General features: G+C 39.4%; 1 long non-coding RNA gene across 1 annotated transcript in view; it reads left to right on the top strand.

Moving 5' to 3' along the window:
- Positions 1 to 20,371, top strand: part of LOC144194431 (uncharacterized) — a 168,123-nt gene that overhangs the window by 93,080 nt on the left and 54,672 nt on the right. Inside the window, exon 4 of the long non-coding RNA XR_013325887.1 lies at positions 10,539 to 10,589. This is a non-coding gene — a long non-coding RNA (uncharacterized LOC144194431). The remainder of the gene's footprint in view (positions 1 to 10,538; positions 10,590 to 20,371) is intronic.

Below are 20,371 nucleotides of genomic sequence, written 5' to 3'. Positions count from 1 at the left end.
AGAGACAAAGGAGGGACAATCCTGTAAACTGCAATGAATGTGTGGCAGTGAATGAAGAGCAGAGAAGCGGACAGAGAGGCGACTCGCGATAGATATTGTTGTTTGTGGAGACTGGAGGGCCACAGGGGGAAGAGTCATGTTGAGGGGTTCAGGCAAAGAAAGGGCCTGTCCAAATGTGAGAGGTCATTCCTGAGAGCAGGCCAGTGTCCTCTACCACAGACAGACTGTCTGTCTCCCCTTCACTTAGGAGTTTAGGGAACACTCTCAGTTTCTGGTCTAGACAAGGGTCAGAGATAGAAGGGAAGGGGGAGTTCAGTCAAGAGAAAGTCATTCCAAGCCCACATGTCCTGATTAATCTTCCCAAAACACACATAGGCAGCATATGAGTTCCTTCGCACACTACGTGACCCTTGTTGTGTATTAAGAGCAAATTTTTCATCATGCAATGTTCAAACACTTCCCTCCGCCTGGTGTGTTTTTCTTCTTTTTTTTGCTTTAGTAAGGTTTGGAGTGGATCGGTTTTGCATGATTACCAGTTAGCTTTTAAAGTGCCGGACAAAATGGAGTGGGTTGCCAGAATATGCTTAACTTTTTTTGAGCCATTTGTGAGTTTTTATGTGCTTTTAGATTCTATATGTTGATTAGTTGCATTCTATACTCTAGCTCATGGTGATATTTCCTTAATTGTTTCATCTTTATGGATTTTTAGTATTTTTGGCAATACAGCATTTGGTACTTGCAATTTCTATCCACTTTAAATCTCTATCCTTATTCTTTTCCTTGTCATCTATTTATGGTCGTAGTTCAGCTATATTTCTTTTTGGTCAAATGAACAAAATGAAAAAAACAACAACAACACCCTGTCGTAAATAGGTATTTTATATCTACTTGTTCACTTGTCTATTTATACTCTTTGACATTTAGGTCCCATCAAATCTTGTTATCGCCATCTTGGTTCTCTGTTCACCTTTTAAGTGCTTTCCCGCCTCAGATACACAATAAAAACAACAGGATCTCACAGTGAAATATCAACGGGCAATGACCTTTAATGTCGTCTTACAGACCCAATGAGGCATTTGTAAGAATACAGACAGGTTCAATTCATAAAATGTTGCTCAGAGCTTTACCATAACCATATGCAACCACAAAAGATAATGTCTCAAATGTGTACAGTATATAAGAACATTAATCTAATTTATGGGTGTGGTCTAACACTTTCATTTTCACTTTGACCATCCAATCAAAGTTCTTTGCCCATGATCCAAACCTCACATTTTGTGTTATTTTATGCTTTCCAGTGTTCTAAAAGCAGTTCAGGTTTTTTTTCCCCACAAGAGATTGTGTTTTACCTTTTCATACTGTTTCATGTATTTGAAAACTATTTTCCCAGTCTAGCAGACTGTATTGAATTATATAAAGGCGCATAAAAGAATTGATGCCCTCCCTGCTGGCCAGCTGTTAGCTGCCTGCATCTGTTCCACAGCAGGAAGGTCATTGCCAATCGAATCAGCGTCATTTGTGTGCATCCCGTCACGTGCATCTAAATGCATTAGGAGCGGAAACCTGTCCGCTGCATGGGTGTGTTGCCCCTACCCCTCAGGTCCACAAGTCAATCTTGTGGTGTCAGTCAGTGTGCCTTTCCGTTCGCCCTTGTGCATGATGTCATGGCGCGAGGCGGATCGAAGCGGAAACCCTCGGCAAATGAGCCACTGGTGATCATTGGCCAGCCCCTGTCAGGAGCTGATAGGATGCTGCCTCTTTCTGTTCAAACAGAGTTCTAATCAGACCCGTTAACAGGCTGCCTTGCGCACACAGACAGTGCTCAACACTTAGGATCTGGCAAACACAGACCTGCTTTTGTGCTTGTGTGTGTGTAGAGAGAGTCAGCAAAGGTACTGATGAAATGGGATGTTGGAAATCTACCTTACTCCATTTCTATGTGGCCTAAACCTCATTCTGTCACGCTAGCCTGTTTAGATTAAATTTGAGTAGATGATGAAGTGCACAAAAAACTCATGTCGCAGGGACATAAATCATTTTTTGGTTGATAGTGATGAAGGAACGACCAAGACAGATATCTTACATATGGCAAATTCATCCCCAAAATAACTAACGATCTCCATCAGCTTTACTTGGCCGGATTTCCCTTACTTAACAAAACATTCACCAACAGTGTTTGAGAGAGTGTGTCATTTGCCTCATTTTGCGGGCTTTTCCATGCCATACAGCCTACTATTACTGATTGCACTTTCAACTGAGACAAAAAGCAGATGCAGACTAGTCAAACAATTTTGATGAAAAGGTCGCAACTTGGTTTTTGTTCACAGCTAAGGTCAGTGCACCAAAGGTTATCTGAAATCTAAATGTAGTGACATTGTAACCAATGAATCTGTGTGCTGAGTTTGCCTTTAACTTGTTCAAACATGGACTGCTCTTTTGGCAGATTTGTTCTTTTTGGTAAATGTGTGTGTGGTGGTCTCATTAAAGTGGGACAAGCATATACACACACAACTCCACCACTTGCATTTGCCACAATCTGTTAGTGACTGAACGTGCAAAGTAGCATCTGCCAATAACAATCTTTGTAAAAGACCCCAAAATAGAAAATAGATTGCCTTAATTTTCTGAACTGCCTATCCTCACAAGAGTCTTGGGGGTGCTGGAGACTATCCCAGCCTTCAACTTCAAGCACTAGGCGGGAGAGACCATGAAATGGTGACCAGCCAATTGTAGGGCACGTGGAGACAAACAACCATTCCCGCTCACACTCATACCTACGATAATTTAGAGCATTCAAACCCAGCATGCCAGAACTGTGAGGCCGACGTGTTAACCACTCAACCACTGGCCTGCCAGTAAATAGATTGCATGCAATTTAGTATGTACTATTTTGAGATCTTAGTCAATCAGGACCTCAGTGTGATAGTGACGCATGTTCCAGATATGGTGTTGAGGGAATTCCTCATATAAGTTTCCATTATAGTTTCATTCCATCCAATCATTTTTTTATAGATTGTATCGAATTTTCAATCAGATATTGCAGTTAGCTTTGGGCAAAATGTGAACTACACCCTGGAGTGATCAGCAGTCAATCCCAGGGCACATATAGAAGACAGATAACCTTTCGCACTGTCACGGAGTAGCTAGTGAACCCTCACTGCCCACACGGAAATCAAGCAAGTGACCCGCTGCACTTTCACTGATGCTGGCTAATCCAAACTACCAGAAATAGCAAGTACACGTGGTTGAAATGCATTAAAAACTTAAATTGTTTTAAAAAAAAAAATTAAAGGATCTAAAAGAAATCATGAAGGATTTTTAAAAACTAAAGCACATTTGTACCAATAATATAAACATTGAATAGAAAAGCCTTTTCTTAGAGATCCTTTTTCATACCATGTGTAGAACTTATTGCAACGCTGAAGCCAATCTTGCATTTGACAGCTGAAATCCACATTGCAGAAATGTCATACGAGATGACACAATTGTCTACATTCTGACCACCGAGGAGTGGCAGCTAAAATAAGATGTTATTCATTTAGTGACACCCCAAAGGTTGTTGTAGGATTTTGAATAATGCTGAGACAATCAAATAAGGATGCATCAATGTTGGAAATATTCCAGAGAATGCGTTGAACCTCTAAACCCCCCCCCCCCCACACACACACACACACACACCCTCACGTATCCCACTATGATAGACTGCGGGATGTGTCATTCATCCTGTTATTGTTTTTGCTGTGCCTGGAACCTTTCAGCTATTTCCTGAAAATCTGTTCATTTGAAATTCTAATTAACGATTCAGTCAAAGGAGGTGAAATGAGCTTTAAGAAGAAATAATTGGAAAACTTTGTGTACCGGTCCACGAGATAGAACTAAATGATGAGATGGTTACACTCAGCAGAATTGATGTCATTAATTTCTGCTTCAATACTCGGTTAGACACAAAAGCTGACATATTCTGAGAACGTGTTAAGCACTTTTTTTTTTGCGTAAACACTCGCTCAACCTTAAATAAACAAGTTCTGAATTTGTTTAACATTCACTCCTCAATGTGACAGTGCTCATTTAACAATTTTTCCTAAAGGATGCTTTTTTTTGTGCTGGGCCTGAACTTGCATTTATGCTTCTTGGTTTCTAAGTGTGCAGCTGGTCATGCGATTCCAAGGCCATCTATAATATATGAGCACTACTTTGATGCATTTAACACTTGCTTTCACTTGATTTACTCGTCTTGCTGTGCACCCACTAGAGAGGATGGATTTATCATTTTAAAAAAAACTGCCTTGCACTCAAAATATCAATTTACAAACAAATGCAAATATGAATAAATCTCTCAATGACATACTACACTAATCACTTAAAATGCTTAATTTATATTGAAGCTTGGCTTGTCGATTGGGTCTGCGTACCGTAAATACATTGAGCCGAAGCTGAGAGCAAATATAAACAGCTAAAAATTTATTATGTATAGTTCTTTCAGTTATTTTTCTATATCTAAATTTTTTATTCATTTATCCCTTTCTGTTTGCCTGAAGCGATACCTTCAAATGCCTTTTGGACATTGTCTAAATTTGCGTATGGTAAACATTTGCAGTTGACCTGTTGGTCTTGCTGCCACTCATCATTGGCCCAAAAGATGCTATGCAGGCGGAACAGCCATTATAATTTATATATGCATGCTGCGGAAAAGAAAATGCATCTTATAAAAGTTAAGTCCTTTCACGGAACTCTTTTTTTTACCCACACATTCCAAAATAATAGTGCATAATAATAATGAAAGGTAACCAAAATTTTACATTTGCCCATAGAATATTCATTGAACCCAATCACGAGTACCTCAGAGCCACCCCCCAAATGGCATAATGATTCTGAAGTAGGCTTTTAAAGCCATCTCAAGGGCATACAATACTGTAGGTGCCCCTGGATAGAGAGATGATGGCAGCAGAAAAGCGAAAGAATAAGTAAGGGAAAGGGTTATACATTCAGTTCTTGAATCAAAGCTCTGTAGTTATTTTTATTCATAAGCTATATATGAATAAATATGGATTATAAATTTGAAGGACAAAAACCTTTATTAAGGATCAAAGACTGCCTTTTTGGTGGCATTTCAACATGTTTAGTTAATTGCTTTTATTTATTTGTATTCATCACCGTTCACCTAAATAGCCAAATTAAATGAAATTACCACATTTTTTCGGACCTTACCCAGCCAATTGACAAAAGTGTCACTTAAAGTCAGTATGCCGATTAATATGAACATCAGACAGCCAATTCAAATATTTCAAGGAAAGGTAAATAATACGTTTGCCTCTTACGATCTGATTCTATCTCTCTCCTTTTATAACAACTCTTTCCTCCCAATGTTACAGCAGTATTAGTCCCTTCCCCCATCTGTGTGCTCCTAATCCTCCACCGTATTGACTTTCTCATAATAAATTGAAACCATCTGCCTTCTGCAAAGGTACACGCAGTTGTGCTGTATGGGAATATGATTTTCCATACAGATGACTGGACTCTATGGGTCTCAAATCCCACCGCTAGCTCACTGAGGTTAGAGGGAATTATCCAAGAGGCTATTTGCTTTGATTAAATCTTGCCTGGTGTGCCTTGAGTGAGAAGATAAAATGGAGTCAAAGGCTCTCTCAAAGGCTTCAGCCCTGGGCAAAGTCGACACTGCCTGAAACATTTGGGCATCTTATCGAGAGGTTGTGCTACACACACGTGTACACCTTCACATCCTGAAACCTCTAAATCAGTGGTCCCCGACCATTTTCTCCACCCTAGACCAGTTTCGACAAGAAACTTTTAACAGAAATCCAAACATTGAGTTCTGACAATGGCTTTCTTGTGATCAACATACCTCATTCACTGCCATTGACAACAAAATAGACATTATATTGCTGTCGTGGCTGTAAATTCACTGTTTGGTCCGGTACTGGTCATGTAGGATACTGTAAAAATTAAATTTTTGATATTAGATTAGATTAAACTTTTTTCAACCCCTACTTTACACTAAAATGTTGTGGCTTTTCTCCAATATTTATCATTCGGGTAGACGGCAATCAATGGATGTGGATGTGTCAGTATGACATTATTTTCAGAGCAATTTCCAACCAACTGAACATGATAGAGGGTATTTTCCCCCTCTTTGTTTTTGGCTTTTTATTGTTATTTTTCTAAACAACAATTGCAAGACAGGTTGAGTATGACATTAGACGACAGCAAAAAGGAGGGACTGAAACAAAGATGAGAAGAAGAATAGATTTTTGAGAGTACATTACTTGTTCAGGCTTATATGAGGATTCTCTCCATTTTACATGAATCCCTCTGCTATTGACAAACAGTTCAGAGTCTGTATCTGAAATTTAAGAAAGGATCTCATATATCACTCTACTACTATTGTGGTTAGAAGTACGATCAGGCAATCAAGTATTGGGACATTTGAGACATGCTTCTCGGGCTCAAAAGGGCACACAATTACACAACCTCAGCATGTCCAGAAACCTCCCACAAACTATTCTGCACTTGTAGAAAATGCTGTGCTGGAGCTTTGGACAAGGCGAACCACTGGGCGGATGACTGCACTCAAACTTGTATTTATAACAACTGTAATTAGTCGTTACGCCGGTAGTCACTTGTCAGTTTTATTTGCTTTTTAATTTCTGCATTGCTCCTTGGGGCAAATTAAGAATTGGTGCTCTATGCAATGAGCTAAAAAAAACATTTGGTGTGTACTGCTTTTCTCTGAATCTTTGGTGATCCAAAAAAAAAAAAAAGGAAAAATAAAAAATAAACATTCTTGCAAATTGGCTCTAGAATGTTAATTCTGTTTTGGCAATCAACCCGAAGCACACTTAACCCAGCCTCATGGTTTCGTGTTGGCCCAAAAAACAACCTCGGCAAAGGATACTACATTTGCCGAATAACAAATTATTCAGTGTTTGGATTACATTCAGGGCAACTGATTTAACAAATAGCCAGTTCCATTTTTTGCTGTCAAATAGCACATCTGTGCCATTAATCATGGCAATACAAAAGTCAATTAATCTGCCAGTCGCAGATCATTTCTGAATTTCCAACATGCCTGTTTTTAAATCAAGTAGCCTGCTGAAATGTAAAAAATTACAACCTGCCTCCAAATCTCTTTCTTTGCTATTTACCCCATTTAACATCTTTTCGACCGAAATGTCATGTTATTTTTTTCAATGTGTCCCCGCCTGGTGACCGTGGTTAGCTGGGATAGGCTCCAGCACCCCCTGTGACCCTTGTGGGGATAAGCAGTTTAGAAAGTGAATGAATGAATGAATGCTGAAGTGTGCACACAGCGTTTATGTTCCGTGTCCTTGAAAGCTTTTACAAAGATGCACATTCTGTATAATTCACCCACGCAATGTGGTGGGTCTTAATGATAAAGTTTCTGGGTGATAAGAGAAGGCAACCAGACGTTCAAAGGTGGACGTGTGTGAAATTGACCTCCATCGCTAGAGCATTAAATTAAAGAAGGAGAAACGGAGAATATGATTATATTGTGCAGGCAATGACACCTTTTGTCAGAGGAAGAGAATTTGATATCTTAATGAAACCTTACTTTCCCAAAGTTTGACTAAGGAGAACAATCTGTCACTCAGCATACGCATGACCTTCAATGCACAAATGTTTAATTACTAAATATGCATTGCTGTCATGTTTCTTTGTCCAATCATAATCTTTGAACAAGGATTTGAAGAGCCAAAAACACATTTAAATGTCTTTTGCGTTATTTCTCAAGCTAAAATGTTTAAGGCAGTTCTTTGCTAAATTTGAAGTTTGTAAACATGGGTTATTTGTTTGCTGCTTTTGTTCTCTAGTTAGTAATTTATTTTTTTTAAATCAATTATTAGATTATCAAATTATTGAAAAAAATGATTATTATTGTTGCACAGAAAAGCTGAGAAGTGTAGTTTATTTCGTTAATGTGTGTTTTCATTCAATCTACTATTAAGAAAGACAGTATGCCGGTTGGCCTGCGTCATTACACAATGTACTTTATTCATCCATCCGTTTTCTAATGCTCATCTCGCTCTTGGTAATGGATGATTTGGAACCTAGCCCAGCTGACCTTGGGTGAGATGTGAAAAACCCTGCACTGGTTACCAACCAATGCAGGGTTCGCACCATATTTCCCCTCTCATGTCTCAAAAATACGTGAAAAGCGCACAGAGAATGACTTCTATAATTTTGGCAAAAAGCAGATCAAAACGTACATTATCTGTCACTTTACAACGGTATGCAGGCCCAACCATAACCTTGGTTAATTGTCAAGCATACTCTATATCTACAAGAGAATAGTAATAATAATAAACCACAGCCTCAACATTTCTCTTTTGCTCTAGATTCTTTTTGTACTTTATTTATGTGTTACTCTTAACCCCCCCCCCCCCCCCCAGGCCTGTTATTCTTCCATTTTTAGCTTGTAAATAATGAATGCTGTGTGAGTATGGCAGGGTGGAGTATGGCTCAGGGGCCTGCAGGCATGGTAGCACAAAAGAGTAAAAGAAGGAATGAGGCACGAAGAACATCCCACTGACCAAGAGGCTAAGCCAACATTTGGCAACTAGACGAAAAAAGAGATTAATTGCCTCACAAGAAAAGAGGAAAAAATCATAGAGGACAGTAGCAAAACTCTGGGTTGGACCGACTGTCTGGCAAGGAATCAGTCCAATCTAGCCAAAGCAAATGCACTGCTCAAGGGACAGGCAAAAACTTCAACAATGACCAGAAGAGTCCAGTTGTGATCAATTCATTCCTTGGAGAATACCATGTCTTGGCGGAACAAGTAAATGTACTTCCATCATGTAAGAAATAAGAATTAGTGTTCATATTTCTCCTAATGTAAAAATAATTATAAATAGGAAACAATTAGAGGACTTTTGGCCTTTATACTTGTCAGCATCAGATGAGAGCATACAATAACACTGAATTATTTAAAGCAGGGGTAATCATCTTGTTTAAAACACAGCTTCTTCTTGAATAAATAATAATAATTATATTCTCAGTCAAGTAGACAGCTTATGGAAGTCATGTAGCGACATTTACAGATTTTTAAACTCACACTGCATTATTAGGCGACATTGGAAAAATGTATACTTTTAAGTGCACCTTATATTTGTGAAAATACAGTAACTGACTTTGGCTTTGACTCAGATTGGAAGGTCACGTTGCCTTTGCAGCAAGTGAAATCCTGTAGAACAACGAGTGCAAAAAGGAGCCAATCTTGAAAGTTCTGCTGTTTTTGGCATGAAACCATTTCTCTTCTAGGTATTGATCTTTGGCAATGAAGCTGATAGCTTAGCGGCAAGCACCTTGGGAGCTCAGTCCCAGCCTTCTCTCTGCTGACAGGCCCAGACCCGCATCATTATCACAGCGCTATGCATTGGCAGTCAGTCTGCACTCTCTCCTCTCTCACTTTGTGATAAACTACTGACGGGACTGTGGGCAGATAGCTTTTTCAGTATACATCAGCTCCAAAAAGCACATCAATTATTCAACCCCACGGTGTCTCATTGTAATTACTTTGCATTGATATGCTGCCAGCCATCACAAGCAGTAGTCAATGAAATCAGCAAGGAGATGCAGAAACTGTACTCCTATGGCATTTTCAATAGCAACCCTGTGAGGTTGCCCTTGTAGCAAGCAGCATGAGGTACCACCGAGACAAAAAAAGGCCGTATGAAAGCAAATGAATGACGTAAAAGGGGAATGGGTTAACATGACAGCATGGATCTGTGGTAGGATCATCCAGCATAATGGAAATACTGTCTGTAATCTTTGCCGTGTCCATGGGTGCCTAATAGTAACACACCACATTCAGAGAATACAATAAAAACCAATAAAAGGACAAAGGTCCACAGCAAAGAGTGGAAGGTAATAGACTTATACAGACCAGACAAATGGATGAGATTTCAAAAATCGTGTTCTGAATCAAAACTCACGCATTTAATCAATGACTTTTAGTTTAGCTTTCACACAATTCTCCCTTTTTGTTCACTTTCACAAATCCTTTGCAATCTCTGGTGCATTGAGATTTGACATTCGTCAGTCACCCGACTTGCACCACTTGGCTTTCATCACACAAGTTAATGCCGTCACAGCGTGGGAAGGGATTCAAGGAGAAATGAAGGTGACTCACCTGTGAGCAGGGGTGATTCCGGATTGAGCTATAACAAATCTCCTGGTGAGAAAAGTGGCAAGCCCAGAAAAAGAGAAAGGAGTTGTGAGAAAGACAGGCTTGACTTTGATTTCTGTCTAAGCTAAGAAATGTGCTGTATTGAAATAGGCCTAAACTCACCGTACTTTTCCGTTGAAATGTGCTGAGACTGATGTTTAATTCCCCCACCTTGATAAAAGGTTAGCTCACGATGACGATAGTGAGCACATGATGGGTTTATTTTCTATTATGTAGTTTTTTTTTTTAAATGTCACTTGTAATTTCACACGGATAATTTCCTCTCGAATATTACCCAAATAACAATTTTATTTTCATTTTTCCTCCACAGGTGGTTTCATTAAGAAAAAACGGCATTGTCAAGTATTACTGCTCATAACCGGTGAGTATCTAAAGGTTTCTTATTCTACTAGTACTTGGTTTAAAAGCGTTATTGGTCCATCCTTAGTCTTTAGACATCCCCTCGGTGCACTACATGCAAACACAGTACTCTTTATTCACCTGCCTTTGGTCTGCTTGTTTGTACTACACAATGTTCTCATAATCTGTCCAACATGCACAAAGAAGACTCACTCATCAGCCTTGCCAAGTGAGCAAATCACACAGCTGGTGTATTTTAACATTATAGTCTTTTAGCATTGCTGAATACTGGCACAGAGGGAAATAATAGCAAACTCTTCTCCCAGAGCCAGCAGGGACTTCCAGTGTTTTCAAGAGATAAGGAATATTGGCTCCATTTACAGCAGAAACAGACTGAGACAAATTGATCCCCTCATTCTCTTGGTCAGTTGTTTGTAAGAGATCATAATGCACAACATTTCAACTTCAGTGAGCAGAGATGCACAGGAAGATACCAAAGTGTGTTTTTTAACAACTATGTTTATGCAGTGAAGAATATTGGCAACAGAAATGGGTGAGGAGAGATGGTGAATGCAATAGAGAGCTAGACATTGTTTTACAGCATGTGATAAGGGTTTGGGAGAGTTTTATGGTTATTATTTTCTAGAATGTGAAGACTGTAGATTTTGAGCAATGTATCAATCAAGCGAAGGCGGAGTCTTTAGCGGCTACCAGAAGCACTTTACACGTCAATGATCTTATCTCATCTCATAAACGCCTCTCCAACATGTTCCATCAAGCAATGAAATTTATTCAACCATATCTACTGAGTCTAATAAGCAGTTAAATCTGCCAGCTTGGTCAAAAGCCCATTTCCCTTCTTTATCCACAAACTCTTAATCTGAGCTATGCTTGTTGAAAGCATGGCCATTTGTCCAGTAACAAGACCAATATTTCCCCTCGGGGGCTTGGGGATTTATCATCTGTAGTGTTTATGCAGAAGTCCCAGTTGGAGATGAAAGCAAACGAATACACACATACACATATGCTGTAGTGGGAAGGGTAGGAAATGCTAATTCAGACACACAGAAGGGAGGTGTAAATCCAGGTCTCATTGTGAATTCAGTACATCAGCTGTATTGTGCAGCGGTGAGCCCCTTTATTCAATTGAGGTACCATCCATCCTGGCTAAGGCAATACGTACAGGGAAGTCCCACAGCAGCCTTAGACCCACTCTAACACACAAGGGCTGATTGCCCTGACATCAACCGATAGCAGAGGGTGACTAAGACTCATTAGGACACTAAAGGCCGGAAACAAATCTCTTAAGGGTCATTATAGGCTGCCCCGCTATGACAAAGTATCCCTTTTGCTATCGTGAGTATGTGCTCCTGTTCCTGAAAATACCCGCGTGTGATTGGATGAAACAATTACAGCTTGTATATTTGCTCAATCTGTTGCCGGCCATAAAAACACTCAGATCTTTTGAAAAGAAAGCAGAGAATAATAACAATTAAAGCCTACTGATGAACAGAAGCCTTCTCAAGTTACCCTTGCTTCTCATCCAATGACAAATGGGATAAGCTCAAGCACCCCTGTGACCTCACTAGATAAAAAGATAATGGTATGTGTGAAAGTAATTATACGTTGTCTGATGTCTTGTCTAACAACATAGGGATAGGGTGAAAACTTTGACAGACACCACAAAGGCAGGAGTCTTTACTGGAGGGTATTTGAATTAATACCCTCACAGTGTGCAAATAATATGCACTGCAGTTGACTGCGGCATCGTCAATGCGCGCTACAGAAGATAAATGAATGGTTGCATAAGTACATCATAATGTATATGTTTAAATGGTCGTAAATGCAGCACTGTAGTACCAGTTTACAACATAATACAAAAGTGATTTCCGCAAAAGTCAGTGAGTATGATTTGTAATTTAAATGAGCATGCGTGTGAGTGATGAACAGAGGGAATCCGGCTAGGTGAGCTCATGGTCCCTGGCCTCAGTTAGAATCACACTGAGTCCTAGGCCCCCTGCCTCCTGTTCCAATCTGCACACATGGCCCTGCCAAGATGTGTTCCATAATCTTTCCTTATATTTTACAATGTGATTCTCACTTGTTCTCAATTATGTTTCTTTTTATTCTTTTTCCTTCTGTCTTTCTGGCTGGGTTCAATTACAAGTCTCATATTTATCATGATCATGAAGCTTGAATTGAAATAAAAAAAGAAGTGATATATTTTTATTATTTACATGTGCATGGGTAATTGTCATCCTATCTCAATCCGTCTATGTGCTATACCCTTAGGCCATGCCTAAGGAGGCCCTTAGGCAAAGCTATTTTAGGTCCAAATGCCCACGAAGCAGTTAGTAATGTCCGTATGAAAGCGCTTGATGTTGTGGGAATACAACAAACCTTACCAAACACTTCAGGTATAACCCACAAGACGGTAGACGATTTATTTATGAGGCAGAATAACCATTAGATGTAAACACAGCGTTCTTTCCTTGATGCAGAAGTTAGCCACTATCTGCGTGAGAAGGGAGGGAAATGTGGAGTTTTTTTGTGGAATTCTTCTCAGTAGCAGAAAGGAATTCCAGATCAAGAACATTGCTACCAGCTGTGTGTCTTTTTGTCATTATCACTTGGGTCTGTTAACTCATGTTAAAAATGTATGAATACACACTGAACAGAAACCACAATGTGAGAAGCGAGAACAACACATTCATCAACTACAAGAGACCACAAAAGTGTTGTTGCCCCATCAGATAGTGATTGTGTTTCTGCCTACAGCTGTCAAATGCTTCCATGAACTGACTGACAAACGTATAACTTAAAAGATGGTGGGGTGGGGTGCTGTAGGAAGGGGAGAGGGGCTACTATCTGTCAGTCATTTCTTGTACTATGAAGTCTAGTGGGAGGGAGAAGAACAGGGGGTGACGGACAGAAAGAGGTGAAGAGAGAGCAGGAACATGCTGCGTCCTTCTCTATTTCCTCATGAATATGTAAACCTGATGGGTCAAGTGGGCATCAATAACTCTTTTCCCTATGGAATTCAAGGCAAGATGAGAAGAAGGAAAGGAGTAACAGCTTCTGATTCTTTTATCCAATGAAGGCAAATCTCTCTGCAGCGTTTATGGAGAGTTTTCAGCAAAAGCGTGATTTGTCACATTTTAAAAATTCAGAGACTAACTTGAAAAGCACCTAATATTCCCTCGCCTCCCAATAGAATACATTTGGTGGGATTTTCTCTGCTCTCATGTTCAGTGACAACTTGAAAGTCCTGTTCTAGGAATTTTGCTTCTGCTCCTAACTCGTGCTGCAAAACAAATGAACAAAGCGTATCTATTCACTAGGCGTTCTGGTGGTCTAAGACATGAAGGAAACATTTGGGTTGGATTCTACCTCTTTATTATTGGCCCAGCGCACGCATTTATAGTCTAAATGTATTGGATTAAGTCGAGGGGGGAGTCAGGATCATTCTTTGTTACTCTTACCACTATCTCATCTCTCTTTATGGCTGCCTTGTTCAGTTATAGGCATAGATTTGCAGCTGAGACAATGACACTAGTTGTAAACCATCATCACCCTCCTTGACTGTGTGCAGTGCAATTTTTGAGGTGGTGATAATCAACTACAAGAGGGGCTTCAAAGAAATTGGCGGTGTTCTAGTGTTTTTGTTCTTTGAGTAAAATATTCCACAAGATGTTGAGTTTTTTCTGAAGGGATTTTTGTCATCTCATCTAGAAGAACTTTAGTGTGCTTGAGGTTCACAGATAGTGGGCCTGAGAAATGGCTCACATTTTTTGTCAGAGTCGTTTTGGAAATATATGGGACATTCCCTATCCTGTATTCCTATATAAATCTTATTCTTATCCTATTCATTTATAATTCTGATTTTTTTAAAATCATTCTACTATTCATCATCCTTGCTACTTATCCTCACAGAGGTTGAGGGGAAAACCATTCATTCATTCCATTTTGGTTTTGCTCATCCTCACAAGGGTCGTGGAGGAGTTGGAGCCACTCCCAGCCAATTGTGGGCGGTAGACAGGGGGCACCCTGATTTGGTTGCCAGTAATCACAGGGCACAATGAGACAAACAGCCATCCACGCTCACACGTTATACCTAGGGACAATCAAGTGTTCAACGAGCCTACCTTGCATTTTTTTGCGATGTCGGAGGAAGCCGCAATATCCGGAAAAAAACCCACGGAGGCTTGATTTAATTTCATTTCCCTCAAATTTCTCTCTTTAGCAATATTATAATTTCATTTCAACACCAAATCTCTTATTTGTAGTTGCAGCCTCACAGACAATTAAATTTCTTGTCGAGGTAATGGAAATGCTGTCCTATGTGGCTTAGAGGTCCTTCCATTCTCCTATTCCATCTCACAGCTTCCAGCTAATAATAGTAGGATCAGTAACTGCCATCTTAAAGTTAGCATAATATAAACGGCATCAGAATAAAGCCTCAATCCCCTTCTCTGTCCTGTGGAGGTCACAAAACACATTGCATTATTTCTCTTTCATCCTTTAATCCTCCCCTACCTGATGTAAGCACTGCGTAGAGGCGTGCGCACACAAACACTGCAATGGTCAATGGGAACTTTGGGATCATAAATATTGATGTGCAGCATTGCTCCTTGTTGAAAGTGGGTTTCGACATGCAGTGAAGCTAGGGCCACGGTATGGAAAACACAGAGTAGAGGACAAAAAGAGGCAAACGCTTGTCAGCATGAATGCTTGATTTTATTATCTTGATGGCTAATTTGACCCAGGAGGATGTCACCTTATCCATGGAGATTTTCAGATTGTATCCCCAGCCCTGCCCGCAATGTTTTTGAACAGATTTGGTCGAATATTTTAATGTTTTTAATGAATGTTTTCAGTACTTTTAAAGCACCAAGCATTTATCTTCATAATAGATGCCTCTAAATACAACAGTTTTCTCAATTGAACATTGTTGATAGTGTAAGCAGACAAAAGAGATGAGTATTGTTCAAATTAGTCATTTTTTTGTATGACTTTTTATTGTTCCTTTAAAAAGCTTAGTGATTTACTATGAATTTAAATTTTAGTGACTTCCCATCAACAATTGATAATGTATATGGCACCTTTATCATTTAGAAAACAACTATCTGAGATTTTTTTTCTTTTACATTTCTATTTCACTCCTAACAGTGATGAATGTGTTGTGTGTAATGCCTATAAGCCTAAATATCACTGTCATACAATCAATTTACCATGCTTACCCTTGGACGATGATACAAGCAATGTTTACACCAGTGTTACAGTTCCTGACGCAAAAGAAGGAAGGAATGTCAGATCTTGAAACCAGCAATGTCAAATGTGCCAAACGTGATGTGACAAGCATACAGCAACTTGAGCTGTAAGAGGTCGGCAAAAGGGCAACATGATGTTGAGCGAGCAGCATGCTTTTGTGCAGTCACACTGCCTGGGAGTCAGTTCAACCATACTTGATAGCACCGTAGACATCTGCCAATCCCAATCAAGCTGCTCTGTTCCCACATGATAGTTTATTTATGCATGTGTCGCTGACACCTTGTACATTATACGTGCCAAACAGCTAACCTTTGTGGGCCCCCACTGACAGTATGATTCCGGTGTTGTGTTTGAATTTGACATGTACGGAAAGGTAAATTTGATTATACGAAAATTTCCCAGAGCCTCAGATGAGAAAAGAATACAAACAGATGTCAATGGGGGGGAGCTTCTTTCAATTGTGATGTTCTGGCTGCCTCGACTCAAGGATAATGTATGCAGAATCATGGCCAGGCTGGTCTCACGCAGAGAGAGGGGTCATCTCTATGCCTGCATATGCATCAGCGCATTAGTCTGATATTTGACAGACCAAAGCAGCATTATTCACTCATTGCATTCGCGCCTTGCTCCCAGCGTCTCTTCTTTGCAATCAGCTAATTACCACTAATCAAGTAACCACAATTTTGCATGCATTAATTTCAGAATTACATCATCGTGAATCCTCAAGCAAATTACAGCTCATGTTTGAACAGGAAATAGTCACAATTCACATAATTGGGTCGTTTATTCTCAGTGCCATTACCTTTTTTTTTACTGGGAAAGCTCATGGGCCATGTCAACATCGTGTCACGACAGCTAATTAAAGCTTTACAAAAGTGCAAAGAACTGTCGCAGCAGACTTGCATTACTATTACTTTTGTCCTAAATCTAAATCACCATTATGTAATGGTATCACTACTTCCACTGAGAAAGCCCATCAACCAACACTCGGGCGCTCAGTTGCAATGAAAACCTCTGGTCAACTACCATATTTTACTCAATGACAGGCATTAAGGGTGATTGACATTCAATCCATTTGAAATGGGTTCCAATTGTACTGAAATGTGATCATTCAAAGCCAGCAATGTAAGTGTAATTGCTTGAATGGTCACACAAATGACTTACCACCAGGACGCCATGACCACAAGAATTACAGTATACTACACGTGAGGCTAAGAAAAGTTATGCCAGTTTGACTTTTATTCTCTGGCTTTCATCCAAAGTATGTTTTTCTCCCCACAGACCATAGCAATCCACTCTGCGTACTGTGAAATGAGTTGAACATTTAATTGAATTTATGTTGACATGTAGATTTCGCAAACATTTCCATGTTAGTTTTGTCAGTTCAGTTTTTCAATTTCCTTCAACTTCAGCCTAGTTGTGTATTTGATTATGTGTCCACATCGTGTTGTCATGGCTACAGTGAACAGTAATTTGTGGTGATTATGTCGGAGAAAAGAAGAGCGGAAGAAAAAAGTGATTACATTTGTGCTCGGGGGGAAATGGGCTGCACTAAACAACTTCCCTTAAAAAATGTTAATCATTTTAGTAAGAGCAGAGTGCAGTTGAGGATTCAAAGAAGGATTCTTCTGGATTTCAGTTTACCTTTTGGTGTCCACCATTTTAATTGACTGATTTAAATTTTGAATTAGTATCAAGAACACTCAGTTTCTTTTCATCGTTTGAACCTTTGCTACACATCCACCTTTTCCTTTGCCCGTGCTATACAAATTGCTTCATTTGCCTCACAGTGGAGGAAATATACATATTACATTCATGACTCAAATCTTTCCTAGATTGGGTTCGAAAAAGTCACTAAATACATCGACATGATCTAAAACTTTTCATGATGAAGACACGTTGCAGCTCTTGTTTGCAAGCTCAAGTTTTAGTTAAATTCCTTCATGAAGTTTCTGGGTTTGGGAAATAATGACCACCAAACAATTAAACAATTGCAGTCGAACCACCTGTGGTCCTGATTTGAGATTCACACCATCGCTTACTCCAAGGCATTTTGTAGTGGAAGCTGAAGAATGATGACCACACTCTTTTCTTTGTGTTAATTGAAGAGATACACAGAAGCATTAATTCCATTGTTTACCAGGAATATAGATTCTTGGCAATGGGTTTTTACTAATTGCTGTGTCCTGGAGACAGAGCTAGGTAGTCCAGCTCTTTTGATGAGTCTTTTCTATCTGCAAGCGGAGGAGGAAGTCGCGGTAATGATTATGGAATTACCATGGCAGAGATTGTGATGGCTATCCTAATGATTTCATGTTACACTAATTAGCATTAAGGTGTGGGGGTGCTGGTGGAGCAGTGGCGAGTAGAAAGTGAGGGAAGATGATAGATAAAGAGGTAGATAGCACGGAAGAGGATTTGAGAGGAACAGACAAAGACAATTAAGAGGGAGGTTCTGCGAGTTAGTCAGAGATGTCGATTGCAGCCGACGAAGAAAAGCAACGGCGGAGGTGAACGGCAAGACAAAAGGGGATGGGATGTGTGGGAGGAGGTTCATTACCTAAATTTGGATGTTTTTTCTTTTTTCTTTTTATGACGAGGTTCCTCCTCGCTTGAATTTTTGAAAGGCTCATCTCACACTGAGATAGAAGTCACCCTCCCTTGCCGATTGCCCCTTCCAAATTCATTAGATGAGCATGAGCCCGTGAACATTTTTCTCTCTCCGTAAGCACATTAGCCATGATTTTTTTTCTCCCAGGCTAATTGCATACCCAAGATTTAAGACAACTGTACTGTGTAGTAGTAGAGTAAGGATTGTTAACAAGGGTGAAGATCAAAACTATTATTTCAGCATTTTATGATTATTCTGATATAGATTTTAATGGATGAATGTCGCGTCATTTTGGTCGAGTTATGTGTATAGTTGGTAGATTTAGCATATGAATTAGTTTGAGGAAAAATAGGTCAAAATTTGTTGGCGCTATTAGAGAATATAGAAGGAAGTTCTATACTCAAATGAGCACTATATTGTGTTCCAACGTTGTGATTTTGAACCACCTTAACCCTTAATGAGTGTTATTTGCATTATTTTCTCATTTATTTAAATATGCAGCTGTTTTAAGTAACCTCAAAACACATTAGTCTTCTGCTAATTACAGAATGAATCACAAATACACCTGAGATTGAGTTTGTAATTCTGATCTTTGGTTATGAATTGGGGGCATTGTAATCATCTGCTGTTTTATCACCATCAAATTCTTGGCAAAGTGTCTTTACTTTTTCAAACATCCCCATCCATACTTGTTTTTGTTTTTTTAACAGACTGGCAGAGCCGCAACATATTATCTGAGAATTTCTACTAATCACGTTGTCTTGAGTCAACATATTTGTATTGCTACAATTTTATTCTTATTACCGCAAGAGGAAAATAATCCCGCTAAGGGGTGTATTTGTTTGCATATCCTGCCTTTTTAAAGGCATTTTAATTAGTTCCTCATTACTGTCAGACAATGTTTTAATACAGAATGATCCCTCTTGTGCTTATCTTATTACCCAACGGTAAATATAGTACCTGTGAAATGAATCTTATGGATAATTTCGAGGAATGTTTATTAGGATTTATACTTGAACACCTGTTGGCAATAAAGCAACAAACAATTCAAAGCTAGTAGATAACAATGAAGCACTAATTTTGAAATTAGATCTACTGAGGTTTTGCTGACACAAAAGTTTTTGTGTTTAGTATTCTAAACTTTTTTCCACCCACTTTCACTGTATTTCAGAAAAGTTGGCATTACATATGCTGTCATAGAGTATCATATATGGGTTAAGAAGATAGTCCTTGAAGTGATTTGTGCAAATAAAATTGGGGCAGGCCATAGACTATCCCTATCCAGCCATCCATATCATTTGTACCTAATTCAGGGCCAAGTAATCCTACCACGAGCAATGATATTCGGCAATATATGAATAAATAGCATAATCACAGTGATTCCCCAAGAACCCCAAGACCACAGTATGTTAAACACCCTAATTCTTGTTGAGTCCCACAAAGCACTTGTCAAATCTTCCCTCCATGTTTAGGATTAACCTAATCCAGCCATACGAAACTGAAAGTTCCAATGTTCCATCTTTGCTTTGAAATAAGTTTCTCTCTCTTTATTGTTATGTCACTCTGCCCTCCAAAATGGAGACACAACTTTTTTTTTCTTTTTTATCCCCTCTGTCTCTACATTGAAGTGAGTGAAGGGGTGGATTATTCATTTAATGAAAGCGAGATGGATATATGCGCAAGGCAAGAGTTGAGGCAGCCAGTTAATCATCCTCCCTGTGTTACTGCTGCTCCGGAGACCTCTATATGTCAGTTAGCATTATACTGTAAATACCTTCTCACAAGACGAGAAACCCAGCAGTGGACATTTCTGAAAATTCAACAGCTTCTGTAATGACCGGCATTCACGTTGCATTCATTATCTTATTGCGAACACACACGGGTGTGTGTGTGTGTATTTATCAGGCACTATGTGCTGGCTA

The sequence above is a fragment of the Stigmatopora nigra genome, chromosome 3, assembly GCF_051989575.1.
Source record: "Stigmatopora nigra isolate UIUO_SnigA chromosome 3, RoL_Snig_1.1, whole genome shotgun sequence".
Lineage (NCBI taxonomy): Eukaryota > Metazoa > Chordata > Actinopteri > Syngnathiformes > Syngnathidae > Stigmatopora > Stigmatopora nigra.
The sequence above is the reverse complement of the archived record's forward strand: the minus strand, read 5'-3'. Positions and strand labels throughout refer to the sequence as shown.